General features: G+C 36.0%; 1 long non-coding RNA gene across 2 annotated transcripts in view; it reads left to right on the forward strand.

Moving 5' to 3' along the window:
• The first annotated feature begins 78 nt into the window (after nucleotides 1-78).
• The window catches only part of LOC113930857, a 48,197-nt gene continuing 31,197 nt past the window's right edge, over nucleotides 79-17,078 (forward strand). For both annotated transcript variants that reach the window (XR_003522620.1, XR_003522621.1), the window contains exon 1: nucleotides 79-252. This is a non-coding gene — a long non-coding RNA (uncharacterized LOC113930857). The remainder of the gene's footprint in view (nucleotides 253-17,078) is intronic.

The raw sequence follows: 17,078 nt of genomic DNA on the forward strand, positions 1-17,078 counted from the left end.
CTGTAGGGCGGGGCCTGCTGCATTCTCCGCCCCGGCACTTCCCCGTAGCCGCACTGCATTCTGGGAGTGATAGTCCAACTGGAATATCGCCCAGTCTGTCACACAGTCAATAACTTGTGGTAAACAACATCAAGCGCTGTTCCTCCGGCAAAAGGAAGGATGCAGGGCCACAAAGAGTTCACCAGCATTGAGTCGGTGGGGATAAATGAAGAGCGAAGCTTGCCCCGCCATCTCCGTGCTTAGTCTCAGAAGGTAACGTCTCCTGTTATTTCACAAAGTAGAATTCGTGTCACAGGAACTCTCTACTTTTCGCCACGAAATTTCCTAACCTCCTTAGACCCCTCAACAATCCTTTCTCCTATTCTTTTGCAATAATAATAATCCCTCCTCCTTCTCCTCTCCTTTGATCTAAGCTCCCCCGCCCCGTCCCCTTTACATTCCTATTCCCTCTTGCCAACTGAGTCTAGCCCCACTGATGAACCCTTCTGTCTCATGACTTCTCAAATGGCTCCCCGCTTAATCACTCTTTATTATCAGCATTTAAAGATTGGCAGACTATCTCTCATCTAAAACATTCCAAAGTCACCTTTCTCAATTTCACACCCCCCAAACCTGTCACCACACAAACTTAACCTGTAGTCTCTTTCCCACCTCTCTTTTCCAGTCAAAATTATCAACAGTGTTGCTAAAACAATTACCATACTTCAAACTTGCATGATTTTACATTGATTATTTTCCTCTTCTTTAAATCCTCTTAGTATGGGCCGCTTTAACAAAATATCACAAACTGGATGGCTTAAACAACAAAAATTCATTTCTTGCAGTTCTGGAGGCTGGGAAGTTTCAGACAAGAATGCCGGGTATGGTTGAGTTCTGGTGGGAACCTGCTTGCTGACTTGCAAACTGCTATCTTCTTGCTGTATCTTCACATGATGGAGAGATATCAGCTCTCACACATCTCTTATAAGGGCAGCAATCTCATTCATGAGGGCTCCACCCTCCTGGCCTAATTAACCCAGAACAGCACCACCTCCAACTACCATCACATTGAGGAGCAGGACTCCAGCATATAAATTGGGGGGGGGGGGACACAAACATTCACTTCATAGCACTTTCTATTCTTTTATCTCTAAGATGGTGCACATTCCTCGTTCCCCTCCCACTTTTATGGCAGCTCCTCATTTTCCTTTGAAATGTTCACGATCCATAGTGCTCTGCCCTATGCTCACATGTTTCTTGGGTGATTTTACCATTCCCACTGATTTGGTTGTCATCTGTATGCTGAGGATTCCCACATATAGGAAGCCCAGAAAAGACTCCTGTAACCCACACTGAAATATCTAATGACAGCTGAGCATCTCTTTCAAGCACTTAAAACTTAATGTAGTCCTCAGATGACCTAGTACATTTCGACTCTCTCCTCTCCCATTACCTGTTCTTCCTTCTCTAATCCCACCTCAGTGAACAGCGCAACCGTGCAGTTGCTCACACCAGAAAGCTGGCTATCATTTTGAGTGATTTCACTCCCTCAAAGTTCACATCCAAACAATCAGCAAGCCATGTTAATTCTATCTCCTAAATACCTCACTTGTCAAGCTCCAGTTTTCTCATCTTTAAAATGAGGATAATAACAGCACCTGTCTTCAAGGGTTGTTGCAATGATTAATGAACAGTAGTGCCAGGCAGAGAGTAAGCACTTGAGGACAATAAGTGTTTATCAAACAAGCACTGTGTTTGTCATTGGTTCTCCTTCATTTGGTCTTATGTAATGATAACTAACATTTACTTTTATTTAGTTTATATTCAGGGAGAAATAAAAGGAAAAATGGGAAATGGTGAAATAGTCTGTGCAAATTACCTCTACTCCATTCCTCTGTATTTTTCCAAGCATGTCAAAAATGTAGTACTGGTCATGAGGCACTATACACATGGTTCTAATCTAATATGTGCAGGATATACCATACCTTAGTTATTGTTATCGGCTCTGGGTGGGCTATAGACAAATTGAAGTACATTAAGAGATTCATGACTACAATGATCAGGGCACTAGAAATCAGAAATAATGTCTATACCTATAGTATCTCCTTCACCATCTCCCCACCTACCCCTTCTTGTCACTTGAGATTATTCTATTTAAAACAGAATCTGATCACTTTGAAATCCTACTTAAAACCCCTCATTGGCTCCACATTATATAGAGGATAAGGTCTAAGATTCTTAACAGAGAATTCAAGGCCCTCCATGATCTGGCCTCTCTTTACCTCTCCTGCTTCATATTCTGTCTCTCTCACCAATACACTGTGTTCAAGCCTGCTTCTTTGTGGTAGCATTCACTCATTCATCCATCCATCCATTCCTTCCACTAATATGTACTAAGTGCCTACTATGAGCCAAGCCTATTATATATCCTGGAGATATAGCAGTGAAAAAGACAGACAATGCCCTTGCTTACACGGAGCTAACACTTCAGTACCATGCTCTTTCATGTCTCAATGCCTTTGCACATGCTGCCTCTCCTGTCTAAATCTTATTTATTTTTCAATACCTATCTCAAATACCACTTTTTCATTTTACATCAAAGTATATGCTTCTTTTTTCACCTTTATCCACCCTCTGTAAAGGTTTAATTTTCATATTAGTATTAATTTTATTCAGTACCTATTCTTTGTGAGAAGGAATAGTATCTTAGAGAATGAGTTTTGGAACTAGACACTCCTGAGTTAAGAGCTCTGTGAACCCTAAATGTTGCCTCAATTTAGAGATTTTAGGGCTCTGTCAAAGCCTCTCTTCTTACTCCATGTTCTCTCCTAAAGTAATATATCTGTGCTCCAAAATTTGGGTTTCTAGCAAAACCCTTTACTTTGGGAAATCAGGGAAGGTCTCTCTCAGGAGGTAACATTTAAGCTGAAATCTGAATGTCAAGAAGGAATCAGCCACAAGAAGATAAGAGAGAACAGAATTAAGCCAGAGGACTGGAAGGTAGTAGAAGTGAGAGAAGAGTGGTAGGAGGAGAGATCACACCAGGTTTCTTTCTGGTCTTTAAATATTGTGAGCTCCTTCCCATTTTATGATCTTTGCACCAGCTCTCTCTGCTTGGAGTTCTATTATGTCTTATCTTATGGCCAGAGCGTCTTGCAAGGCTGTGGAAGCCAGAAGGAATTTGGATTTTATTCTAAGTGTAACAGAAAATCTTTAGAGAGGTTAGAGCAGAGCAGTGATATGATCTGATGTAAGGGTTTAAAAAAAATTAGCTCTATTTAGCATGCCAATACACTGTCTATCCTGGTAATAAATTAATATCTACAGTTTTAAAAATATGTTGGGTAGTTTCCAAGAAAAATGCTTCTGGATGTGTATATTAATGTGCATACAGAACCATTTAAATAGGTGGCTTTATAATTTTATAGTTTTCAAATTCAGAAATTCTGTTACTAATTCATCAAGTTACTGAAGAATGGAATCTCTTCTTTATAATCCATGATTTTAGATAGTTTGAGTGTATGGAGTAAAGGTTTCAATTTCCATTTCAGTTCCTGCAGCTACCAAGCCTGGAATTATAGAACTGATGGTTTAGATAACCTAATCCAGTCTCCTAATTGTATACATTAGAAATCTTCTGGTCTTGACAAAGATTACAAAACTAAGAAACGATGGAGTCTGGATTACAAACCAGCTCTCGTGTACTAGATGTTCCGGAAATGTCTGCTGGGCTAAAACAAGATACATATATTCCACAGAGCTCTAATCCTATCTGGGAGACCCTGGTTTTACATTCCACTTAACAGGATTGGATCCTGATGTATTATTTTGTGGTTCACAAACAAATCCAGTGACTGTTGCTTTGGCATCAAAATCATGCACATTGTTGCATTCTATCACTTATCACCAGTGTTGTTTATGCTTCTTTTCTCCTGGATATTTGGTCTTGGGCAAATTTTCTTCTTGTTCTGTGTTCAGAATAGACCTGACTCAGGAGTGCCTGTTCACCTTTGAAATTCACAGTCAGCAGAGGGAGCTAACACATTATCAATATCTACAAAATCATTGGCATTTGAGTATGGGAGAGTTCATTTTTTCTTTGTGGCTCAATTCCAGTTAGAGTCATCACTTATCCTGCTCTGTTTCTCTGAGCCATCAATGATTCCAACACCAGCTTTGGCAAAGCAATTCTGAGGTGTCTTTCCCACACAGCAATGAAATTTCTCATTATATCAAGAACATGCCATTTATTTACATCTGCAGTAGGACAATGCTTCTCATAATGTACCAAACATTTTCAGCATCCAGCTTTTGATGATTTATTGTTTCTCAGTCTAATAGCTACACATAGCCATGGTACTAGTAGGAAAAAAAACCCTGTAGACTTGTTTTAATTTAAATCTCCTGCGTCTATGTGCAGCTATCAGTAATAGAATGTTTTCTGGGAAGCCATTTTTCGCTCTAATTGCAGGAGCCATTTCCCAAACAACCTGCCAGATGTCAGTGCATTTTTGTTAACTTTATATACACACAGGAAATTTACATATACAAAGGGGGTTTTCAAATTTCCATATAAGTGAATCTAATTTCTTGCTTCTCCCAGCACTGTAACAAAGGAAAGTTGATGACCCATCTCTCTTTATATATTTATTTTTCTCCAGGACAACATTCTTCTGTCACAGTGTGCCTCTGCTTTGGTTGCAGATTATAGAGGTTCATTAGATGTACCCCATGAGCGTATCTACTCAGATTTGGTCTCTCATTTTCAAGACAATCTTCAGCAGTTACTTTAGAGATGCTTTATTTTTTAGGTGATGTGATATGATATTGTGAAAATGCTGGGAACATTGCTGCCAGCCATAAAGAGTTGACATCAACTCGCATCTAGAGAGCAATTTCATTAGCCCTTTCTAAAAACCACTGAGCATCCATATATAGAAATATCTGCCCTCGTCTGGCAAAATTATTTAAGCATTCTATTTACTAAGTTGGTATATATTATTCTTCTCATTCTGTTATCAATTTTACCTCCCTTGGCTGTTTGACTTTTATCTTTTCCCAGTTTTTCAAGAAACATACAGAATATTCATAAGGAAATTCCAAATTTGGTAACCATTTCACTTTTTGACTTTTATGCATGAAATTTTAGTTCTGGAGAATTTTTCTCCACTAAATTAACTAAATTTTCTCTTTAATAGCATGACTAACACCAAATGGTATGTAACAGAAAAGACCTGCTTCACAGAACATGAACATTCTAAAAAGGACCAAACCAAGGGCAAGCCTGAGGTTTGGTACAGAACATGGAAGTGCAGCACTAACAAGGCAACTCATTTTCTTAAGCTCTAAAGTTTCTAAAGCAAAGGTGATGTCAAATTACAAGAAGGGCTAGTTTGAATTATCTTCATAACCAAATCAAAAAAAAGGGATACTAATAACTTTGAGGATAGATACTACTGCTATCAGATAGTGAGTGATTAGGTTTAAGGCATAAAAATGATCAAATGGAGGGAAATAAAACACTGATTGGAAATTATCCTCCTTTAAAAATCTGATGGAAAATTAAGAACACTTCCAGTTCAAAATTCTAAACATAAAATCCAAGTATGTCACATCTTTTCACTTGTTTCTAATATGATGTAAAGAATCTACATTCTAATAGAATAGCTAACCACAAACCTGGTGTCCCTAGGGAAGAGGCCTGTAACTTGGCATTTGGTTTTTTCCACCTTGGCTCATTTCCAGTTCAGGATTTTGACTCCTCAAGCCTTCAGCCTTTAACTAATCAATCATTGGTGGAAGGGACTGGGATTGTTTCTCTACACATAAACTGACCTTTGTCCCTTTTAAAATGCAAGAACATCCAGGACATGTAGCTACTTCTTCCTCATTCTCCAGCTCTCACTTGGTGAGGATGAAGATGCCCATATAAATTATCTTCACATGTGCAGGGGTAGAAATACATCTCCAAGGCATGATCATTATTGCGAGTGCATGAGTTCCACCTTGGAACAGATCAAGTATGTTCTCAGTTGTGAGTTTCTGTACCAGTTGTTTACTCAGCACTGAATGCTGAACCTCCAGATCTGTGCACATATCTTTCAAGTAATTCAGGTCCCAGCTTATATGGACCCTCCTCAGGTGGACTCTCCATGACCACTGATCACTAAACATTTTTCTGTTTTGTTTTCTTTATAAAATATATGCTCAAAATAATTTTTCAATGTTTCTTTGTTTATTGTCTGCCCCATTTAATTTTATTCAATAATAGAACATATAAATTCCATACAGGAAGGAACTTTATTGCTCTTGTCCATCATTGTATCTCCTCAAGGTGGCATAGAGTTGGTGCTCAATTACAGTTTGTTGAAAGAATCCATACTAAGAAGAAGAGCTAGCGCTTCTCTGGTACCAAATAATATTCTATGGTAAATATATATTACTGCACTTAATCACCACAGTAATGCTGTGAACTAATTATTATTATTGTCAACCTCATTTTCCAGACAAGGAAACAGAGGCTCCAAACAGCACAGAAACTGAGTGGGGCCAAGGTTTGCCTATGGAGGTCTTGGCTTCCTGTCTGCCCCTCTTGTGTAAATTTCAGAAGCTCTTTAAGAGAGAACAAAAGGAGGGGTGGGCAGTCGGTGTTGATTGCCTAAATCGAGCAGTTCCCAGGTCAGTACACAACCTATTTGCTTCCCTAGTCCTCCTCCATTTCTGTTCCTGCCTCCTGGGCTTCAGTGCCTAAAAGATATATATATATTATATATCCCTTGATTTTCTTTGTGTTGCATATGTATTCACAGCTTTCAAATACTCTAAACAGAATTTTTTTTACAAGTTATCACCATGACTTTTATTTTGACCTCCTAAAATTAAACAGAACACTTTAACAAACTTTTACTGAGGCATCATGTGCCAAAAGTATGCTAAGTACTAGAAATACATGCTCTCAAGGAATTCAATTAATATACATAACTGATTCATTAAAAACATTCAAGTGTAAGTAAGAGTCATTGTGTCCTGAATTTTGTAACAATTCTGGTTTTAATACAATTCATATGACTTCACCTTTGTGACTTTCATCTGTAAAATTATGAGGTTGTATTAGCTGATCTTTAAGAGAGATTTTTATGATTTTGCTGTATTGAAACCTATTGAAAAGTTTGCTTTAAGTGATTGCTTTTCTCTTTCTTTTTTTCATTTTATTTTATTTATATATTTTCTTTTTTTAATTTAAATTCAATTACTTAGTATATAATGTATTATTTGTTTCAGGGGTACAGGTCTGTGATTCATCAGTCTTATATAATACCCAGTGCTCATCTGGGGAGGGTATGTGTTGTGTTGTAATGCTTTTCTCTTTCAAATTTTGCTGCATTCTAATGTTTGATACTTGATACTGAGGATCATTTGCTTTCTCTTGGTTGGCAGGTGCTGGCATTGATATGATACAAATAGAAATTGCACCATGTTTGTATTGCCCAAGGAAGGCCATACCCTAAGAAAGTCTCTTCATTATAGGATCATAAAGAAGTGAATGTAAATGTCCATTCACCAAGAGTTTGGTGATTTCGTCCCAGAACCATTGGACTAAAACACTGATTCCTTAACATCAGTATATGTATAGGGCTACATCAGAATCACCTGAGGATGTTAGCTGTTAGTATAGATTCCTGGCCCACAAAGTCACATTTTTAAGAGTGGAAGAAGAGGATCTGTATTTGTAGCAAGAGACCTTGGTTGATGCTGATAAGCTTAGAAAATACTGGAAAAGACTATGAAAAACTATTTAATCCCTCAATCTCAAATTAGGATCAGATTTAATCCTAAACTAGGATCAAATTTTTCAATTTGTAGTAATGCCTACCAAAGTTAACAACACAAACTGTCAGAATATTATTTAGTAAATAAAACCCAAATCTTTCATTCTGTAGTTTCAACTCTGTTTACTATCCCTAGCAAGTGGTACCCTATAATTCTGGGCTTAATGACTCTGGGATATACGACTATCAAGGCCTAATTTCAGTTGCCAGTTTGTAAAACCAATGCAAACAAAATCTGTGACTAGACAAAGACCTTAAGCCTCATTATATTCAAACATTATTCAAAGCTTACTTTCATTTAATAAATCATACAAGTTTTTTTTAGTTACACAAATCATGTATGATCAGTAATAGAAAAATCAGAAAATGCAGGTAGGTAATAAGGAAAATATAAAAATTAGCTTTAATCCTACCGTTTAGGACATATATCTCACAAGATTATATATACATGTATAGATGTGTATACGTATGTGTGTAGAATTACATTACACTTTTCCTGAGTGCTTATATTTTATGAGGTTGTATAGGAAAGCAAAATTCATTATACCATGGATAAGATCACCAATAAATTGATCACTTATAAAATTATTTCTCCTCAAAATCCCTCCCTGCTTAGCAATAGCCTCTATATCATCCGTCACATCATTGGTCCTTTGTTGACTATTGAATGCTAACAGTGAAAAAATTACAAATTAATCGCAAGGTACAATTATAAATTTTGCAAAAGATACAAGATTTTGTAAAGTTGAAAGTGGTGTTGGATAACTGCTTCAACATACCATAGGCACTGATACATGAATTAGATCACTTAATTGAAGTGATGAAAATCTACATGGATGATGAGTGATATGGGTTTTGATATCAAACTGATGAGGGGATCTTTAGAAGAAATGAATTGTTCAAATGTTTGGGCAAAAATAACCCTTTTTATGATAGGAGAATAAAAAAATGTGAAGGATACTGTATCATGTAATACTTTTATTGGAGCAATGCCCCAAATCCCCCAATTATTTCATTCTTTGTCCGTTCTAAGAATTAGTGCATAACTGCAATTAAACCCTAAAATCTTTTAAATATGAGATTAACAAGCATATTTTCACAATTTTCGGTTTTATTTTTGTAGATGAAATCCTAAACAAACCTTGTTTTTTCCATTTGTGATGAAATTTTGTTACCCTTTTAGGTTGATTCTCTTCAGGTATCATTTTAAGTACTAGTTGTCCTTAGATAATGAGAACTTTGTATGTATTTGCATGGTAGTGTTTTGTTTTTGTTTGAGATATAATAATTGACATATTAGTTCCAGTTGTACAACATAATGATTTGATATTTGTATATATCATGAAATAATTACCACGATAAGTCTACATCCATAACCACACATAGTTACATTTTTTTCTTGTGATGAGAACTCTTTTGGTTTGTTTCAAATTTTTATTTAAATTCTAGCTAGTTAACATAGCATAATATTGGTTTCAGGAATAGCATTTAGTGATTCATCGCTTACACATAACACCCAGTGGTCATCATAACAAGTCCTTCCTTAATACCCATTGCCCATTTAGCCCATCCCCCACTCACCTCCCTCCATCAACCCTCAGTTTGGAGAACTTTTAAGATCTATTCTCTCGGGGCACCGGGGTGGCTCAGTTGTTAAACTTCTGCCTTTGGCTCAGGTCATGATCCCAGGGTCCTGGGATCAAGCCCCACATCGGGCTCCCTGCTCCGCAGGAAGCCTGCTTCTCCCTCTCCCACTCCCCCTGCTTGTGTTCCCTCTCTCACTGTCTCTCTCTCTGTCAAATAAATAAATAAAATCTTTAAAAAAAAGATCTATTCTCTTAGCAGCATTCAACTATACAATACAGTATTATTAACTATGGTCACTATGCTATGTTGTACATTACATCCCCACGACTTATATTTTATAACTGGCAGTTTGTACCTTTTGACTACCTTCACCTTTGCAGCCTACCCCTATTCCCCACCTCTGGCAACCACCAGTCTGTTCTATAGGAGTTTGTTTATTTGTTTGTTTGTTTTTAGATCCCACATATAAGTGAGATCATACAGTATTTGTCTTTCACTGTCTGACTTATTTACTTAACATAATGCCCTCAAGATCCATACATGGTGCAAATGGCAAGATGTCCTTCTTTTTATGGCTGAATAATATTCCATTTTGTATGTATGCACCAAATTTACTTTTCCATTCATCCACTGATGATACCTTAGTTTGATTCCATGTCTTGGCTATTGTAAATAATGCTGCAATGAACATGGGGGTGCATCTATCTTTTAAGTTAGTGATTTGTTTCCTTTGGATACATACTCAGAAGTGGAATTGCTGGATCATACGGCTCTATTTTTAATTTTTTGAGGAACCTCCATACTGTTTTCCATAGTGACCACATCAATATACATTCCCACCAACAGTGCACATTTTCTCCATATCCTTGCCAACACTTGTTATTGTCTTTCTGTGATAACCATTCTAACAGGTATGAGGTGAAATGAGGTGAAATCTTATTGTAGTTTTGATTCGCATTTTCTTGATGATTAGCGATGTTGGTCATTTCATGTACCTGTTGGCTATTTGAGTATCTTCTTTGGAAAAACATTTGTGGAGTTCCTCTGCCCATTTTTATTTGGATTATTTGGGGGGTTTTTATCATTGGTTTGTATGAGTTATTCATATATTTTTTGATAATAACCTCTTATTAGATGTGTGATTTTCAAACATTTTCTCCCATTCCATAAGTTGCATTTTCATTTGTCCTTCATTTCTTTTGCTGTGCAGAAAATTCTTAGTTTGATGCAGTCTTAATTGTTTATTTTGTTGCTTGTGCTTTAGGTGTCATACCCAAAAAGTCATTGCCAAAATCAAGTTCAAGGAGCTTTTCCCCTTTGTTTTCTTCTAGGAGTTTTATGGTTTCAGGTCTTACATTTAACTCTTTAATCCATTTTGGGTTATTTTTTATGAGTGGTGTAAGGTAGGACTATAGTTTCATTCTTTTACATGAGAATATCCAACTTTCCCAGCACCATTTATTGAAGAGACTGTCCTTTCTCCATTTAGTATTATTGACTCCCTTGTCAAAAGTTAGTAGACCATATATGCAGGCTTGTATTTCTAGAATCTTGATTATGTTCCATTGGCCTGTATCTGTTTTGTGCCACTACCATACTGTTTTGATTATGAGAGCATTGTAAGATTGTTTGAAATCAGGAAGTGTGATGCCTCCCACTTCGTTTTTTTCTCAGGATTTTCTGGTCTATTTGGGGTCTTTTGTGGTTCCAAATGAATTTCAGGATTTTTTTTTATTTCTATAAAAAATGCCATTGAAATCTTGATAGAGATTGCATTGACTCTATAGATGGCTTTGGATAGTATGAATATTTTAACAATATTAAATCTTTTCCACTCATGAACATGGGATATCTTTCCCTTTATTTGTGTCTTCTTCAGTTTCTTTCATCAGTGTCTTAGTTTTCAGTGTAGAGATCTTTTGCCTCCTCAGTTAAATGTATTCCCAAATATTTTATGTTTTTGGACCCTTGAATTTGTTGATTAGATCTAATAGTTTTTTGATAAAGTATTTAGGATTTTTATATATAAAATCATGCCATCTGAAAATAGAGAATTTTTACTTCTTCCTTTCTGATTCTGATGCCTTTTATTTATTTTTGTTGCCTGATTGCTCTGGCTAGGACCTCTACTACAGCAGTGCAATAGATAGACTGACAGACAGACTTGCACTACAACAGTGCCATAGATGATAGATATAGATATAGATATATCACATTTTGTTTATCCACTTATCTGTCAATTGACACTTGGTTTGCTTACACATTTTAGCTATTGTGAATAATACTGCTATGAGCATTGGTATACAACTATCTCTTTGAGACCTTGTTTGCTTTCAGTTCTTTTGGGTATAGACCCAAAGTGGAATTGCTGGGTAATATACTGCTATTTTTAACTTTTTGAGGAATTGCCATATTATTTTCCCAGTGGTAGTTTCATTTTACACTCCCATCAACCATGCACATGATTCCAATTTCTGCACATCCTTGCCAACACTTATTTTCTGTTCTTCTGATATTAGTCATCATAATGGGTGTGAGTTTTGATTTGCATTTCAGAAGATGTTGAACATTTTTTCATGTTCATATTGGCCATTTAGTATATCTTCTTTGGATAAAGTGTCTGTTCAAGGACTTTACCCATTTTTGTATCAGGTTGTTTGTTGTTGTTGTTGCTGAGTTTTAGACATTCTCTATATATTCTGGATATTGATCCCTTATCAGATATATAATTTGCCAAATATTTTCTCCCATTCTGTGAGTTACCTTTTTACTCTGTTGATACTGTCTTTTGATGCACAGAATTTTAAATTTTCATGAAGTCCAATTTGTCTGTTTTTTTTTCCTCTTTGTGTATGTCTTTGGTGTCATATCCAAGAAATCATTGTCAAATCCAATGTCATGAAACTTTTCCCCTATGTTTTTTTCTAAGAGTTTTATAGTAATGTCTTACATTTAGATATTTGATCTATTTTGAGTTAATTTTGTATACAGTGTTAGGATCCAGCTTCATTCTTTTGCATGTGGATATTTAGTTTTCCTAGCACCATTTATTTAAAAGACCATCCTATGCCATTAAATAGTTTTGATATCCTTGTCAAAAATCATTTGACCATATGCATGAGAGTTTATTTCTGGGCTCTTTATCCTATTCCATTGGTCTATATGTCTGTCTTTATGCTGGTACCACACTGGTTTTGCTTTGCATTTCCGTGATGATTACTGATATAAGTGCCTTTTTATATACTTGTTGTTTATGTATCTTCTTTGGAGAAGTGTGTATTTAGTTCTTTAGCTTGTTTTTAATCTGGTTATTTGTTGTTTTTTTTTTTTTGCTATTGAGTTGTTTGAGTTTCTTCTATATTTTGGATATTAACACTTCATTAGATGTATGGTTTGTAAATATTTTTTTCCCATTCCATAGGTTATATACTCTGTTGATTGTTTCCTTTGCTTTGCAGAAACTTTTTGGTTTGATGCAATTTGACTTGTCTATTTTGCTTTTGTTGCCTTTGTTTTGGGGGTCTGTGATATTTCATTTTATTTGGTAACTTGACTGGACTAAGGAATACCCAGGTAGCTGGTAAATCATTTCCGGCTGTGAGGGTGTTTGTAGAAAAGATTAGCATTTGACTCAACAAACTTGAGTAAAGAGATCTGCCCTCAACAATGAGGGAGGGGAACATCTGATCTTTTGAGGGCCCAAGTGGAACCAGAAGGGCAAATTCTCTTTCTCCTCAAGCTGAGATGCCCATCTTTTCCTGCCCTTGGACACTGGGGCTCCTGGTTCTTGGGTCTTTGGACTCCAGGACTTATAACAGTGGCCCCTTGATTCTCAGGCCTTCAGTGTCAGACTGGGAGTTACACGATTGACTCCCCTGGTTCTCAGGCCTTCAGACATGGACTGAATTTTACCACTGGCATTCCTGGTTCTCCAGCTTGTAGACATCAGATTATAGGACTTCTTCACCTCCATAACTACATAGAGTCAGTTCCTATAAGCAATCTCCTCATATATCTATATCTGTAATCTATATGTAAATCTATATCATCTATATCTATATATATATATCATTATATACTCTATTCGTTCTGTTTCTCTGGAGAACCCTGACTAATACAGGGTCATGTCCAAAAAAATCGTTGCACAGACCAATGTCAAGAAATTTTTGCCCTATGTTTTCTTCTAGTAGTTTTATAATTTCAGGTCTTATGTTTCAATCTTCAATCCAGTTTGGGTTAATTATTGTATATAGTAGGAGATAAGGGTCCAATTTCATTATTCTGCTTGTGGATATCCAGATTTCTCAGCATCATTTATGGAAGAGATTATTTTTTCTCATTGTGTGTTTTTGAACCCTTGTCAAAGATCAATTGACTGTAGATGTATGGATTTATTTTTGGGATCTCTCTTCTGTTCCATTGATACAGATGTCTGCTTTTATGTCAGTATCTTACTCTTTTGATTACTGTAGCTTTGTAATACCTTTTGAAAGTAGGACATGTGATGCCTCCATCTTTGTTCTTGTTCAAGCTTGTTTTGGCTATTCAGGGTCTCTTGTAGTTCCATATTAATTTTAGGATTGTTTTTTCTATTTCTATGAAAAATGGCATTGAAATTTTCATAGGGATTGCATTGAATCTGTATATGGCTTCAGGTAGTGTGGACATTTTAACAATATTAATTCTTCCAATCATGGACACAGGATTTTTTGTCCTCTTCAATTTCTTTCATCAGTGTTTATGTCCTCTTCAATTTGTTACATCAGAGTTTTATAGTTTTCAGTGTACAGATCATTTACCTCCTTTGTTAAATTTATTCCTAGGTAATAGCCAAATATGTGCTGTGTCAGCAGCACCTGGGAGGGTATTTTCTCCTGGAGTCCCGTCTGTCCTTCGGGGGATGGAGTGAGGGACTCCGTTGGTGGAACTGAATGTTAACTGCTATGCATCCAGGCAGATAGACTTAACAAACTTCCCATTCGGTTTGCTGGAAACAAATTTTTAGAAAGAAAAATAGAGAATTTTGTATACCTTATTCGGAAGAGATGCTCTGTGAATAAATGTGTGTTGAATGAAAAAAAAAATTTATTCCTAGGTGTTCTTTTTGATACTATTGCAAGTGGGATTGTTTTCTTAATTTCCTTTTGGGATATTTGGTTGCGTATAGAAGTGCAACTGATTTTTGTGTCGATGTATCCTGAAACTTTACTGATTTCATTGTTTAGTTCTTTAGGTGGCATCTGTGGGTTTTCTATATATAAAATCGTGTCATCTACAAAAAAAGTATATTTTTACTTCTACCTTATTTGGATGCCTTCCATTTCTTTTTCTTGCCTAACTGCTCTGGCGAAGTCTTCCAATACCATGTTGAATTAAAGTGGTGAGAGTGTACATCCTTGTCTTCTTCCTGATCTTAGAGGAAAAGCATTCAGCTTTTGACTATTTTACTGTTGACTATGATATTAGTTATGGGCTTGTCATATACACCCTTTATTATGTTGAAGTACATTGTTGGTTCACAACCTCAGGAACTTCTTGGTTATAATCTGAAACTAGCCCCTATATGCAGAAGGCAGGGAGAGACCAAAGAAAGAGACCGACCACTCCAGATTGGTTTGTGGCAGATTTAATAAGCGAGGGAAATTACATAGGAGACTTGTCTGAAGTGGCCACAAGATGAGTAGATCTCCTCACGCACCTGCCAAATCTTAAAATTTTATATAGATGCCTTAACTGGGTTCAGTCACATATACTGTCCAGATGGTCTCAATACCATATCACTGTCTCAAGGCTGTGTCTTTAGGACAGCTTCTGGGAACAAGGAAGGCAGGTAGAATGTACATTCAAAGGACTGGGGAGGGGATGAGGACCCTTTGATCACTGGGATCCAGCTCATGGGTCAGCCAGTGGTCACACCCTCTCAGTGACCTCCCCCAATATACATTCCTTTGATATCTAATTTATTGAGAGTTTTTGTTGTGAGAGGATGTTTAATTTTGTCAAATGCTTTTTTTTCTATATCTATTGAGATGATCATGTAATATGATCATGTACTCTTCATTCTGTTACTATGCTGTATTGCGTTTATTGATTTGCATATGTTGAACCATCTTGCATGAGAGGGATCGATCCCACTTGATCATGGTATAGGATCTTTTAAATATGCTATTGAATTCATTTTGCTAGTATTTTTTGAGGGTTTTTGCATCTATGTTCATCAGGGATATTGGCCTGTAATTTTCTTTTCTTGTAGTGTCCTTGTCTGGCTTTGATATTAGAGTAATGCTGGCCTCATAAAATGAGTTTGGCTGTGTTCCATCCTCTTCAATTTTTTTGGAAAAGATTGAGAAGGATTGGTGTTAATTCTTCCTGAACGTTTGGTGGAATATACCAGTAAAAGCCATCTAATCTTGGACTTTATTTGTTGGGAGATTTTGATTATTGATTCAATCTCCTTATTCATTATTGGTCTATTCAGATTTTCTATTTCTTCATGATAGTCTTGGTAGGTTGTATGTTCCTAGGAATTTATCCATTTATTCTAGGTTATCAAATGTGTTGGCCTGTAATTGTTCATAGTAGTCCAATATGATCCTTTGTATTTCTGTAGTCTCAATTGTAATGTCTACTCTTTCATTTATAATTCTATATATTTGAATCTAATCTCTTGTGTTCTTGGTAGTCTGGCTTAAGGCTTGCTAATTTTGTTTATCTTTTCAAAAAACAACTCCTAGTTTTATTGATTATTTTTATTGTTTTCTAATCTATTTCATCTATTTCTGCTCTAATCTTTATTATTTCCTTCCTTCTGCTGACTTTGGGCTTAGTTTGTTCTTTTTCTGGCTCCTTGAGTAAATTAGGTCATTTATTTGAGGGTTTTTTCTTAATGTAGGCACTTATCACTGTAAACTTCTTTCTTAGAACTGCTGTTGCTGCATCCCATAAGTTTGGTATTTTGTGTTTCCATTTTCATTTGTCTCGATATTTTTTTGATTTCCCACTTAAATTCTTTGATCCTTTGGTTGTTTAAGAATGTGTAGCTTAATTTCCACTTTTTTGTGATTTTTCAGTTTTCCTCTCATTATTGATTTATAGTTTCATATCATTGTAGTTGGAAAGGTACTGATATGATTTTAATCTGCTTAACTTTATTAAAACTTGTTTTGTGACCCAACATATGATCTATTCTGGACAATGTTCCATGTACACTTAAGAAGAATATGTATTCTGCCAGGGATAGAATGGTTTGTATATATCTGTTAGGTCTATTTGGTCTATAGTGTTATTCAAGTGTTCTGTGTTCTTATCCATTTCCTATATGGATGATCTATCTATTGTTCAAAGTGAAGTCTCCTTGAAGTCTCCTACTATTATTTTATTACTACTATTTCTCCATTTGTTAATATTTTCCTTACATATTTAGGTGCTCCAGTGTTGGGATACTTATTTTTATTTACAATTGCTATATCCTCTTGATGAATTTACACCTTTATCATTATATAATGATGTGTCTTCTGACAGTTTTTGACCTAAAGTCTATTTTCCTGATATGAGTATAGCCACCCCTGCTCTCCTTCGGTTATTTTCATGGAGTATCTTTTTCCATCTTTTCACTTTCAGCCTATGTGTGTCCTTAAAGTTGAAGTGATTCTCTTATAGTTAGATCGTGTGGGTTTTTAAAAA

This window comes from Zalophus californianus, chromosome X (assembly GCF_009762305.2).
Source record: "Zalophus californianus isolate mZalCal1 chromosome X, mZalCal1.pri.v2, whole genome shotgun sequence".
Lineage (NCBI taxonomy): Eukaryota > Metazoa > Chordata > Mammalia > Carnivora > Otariidae > Zalophus > Zalophus californianus.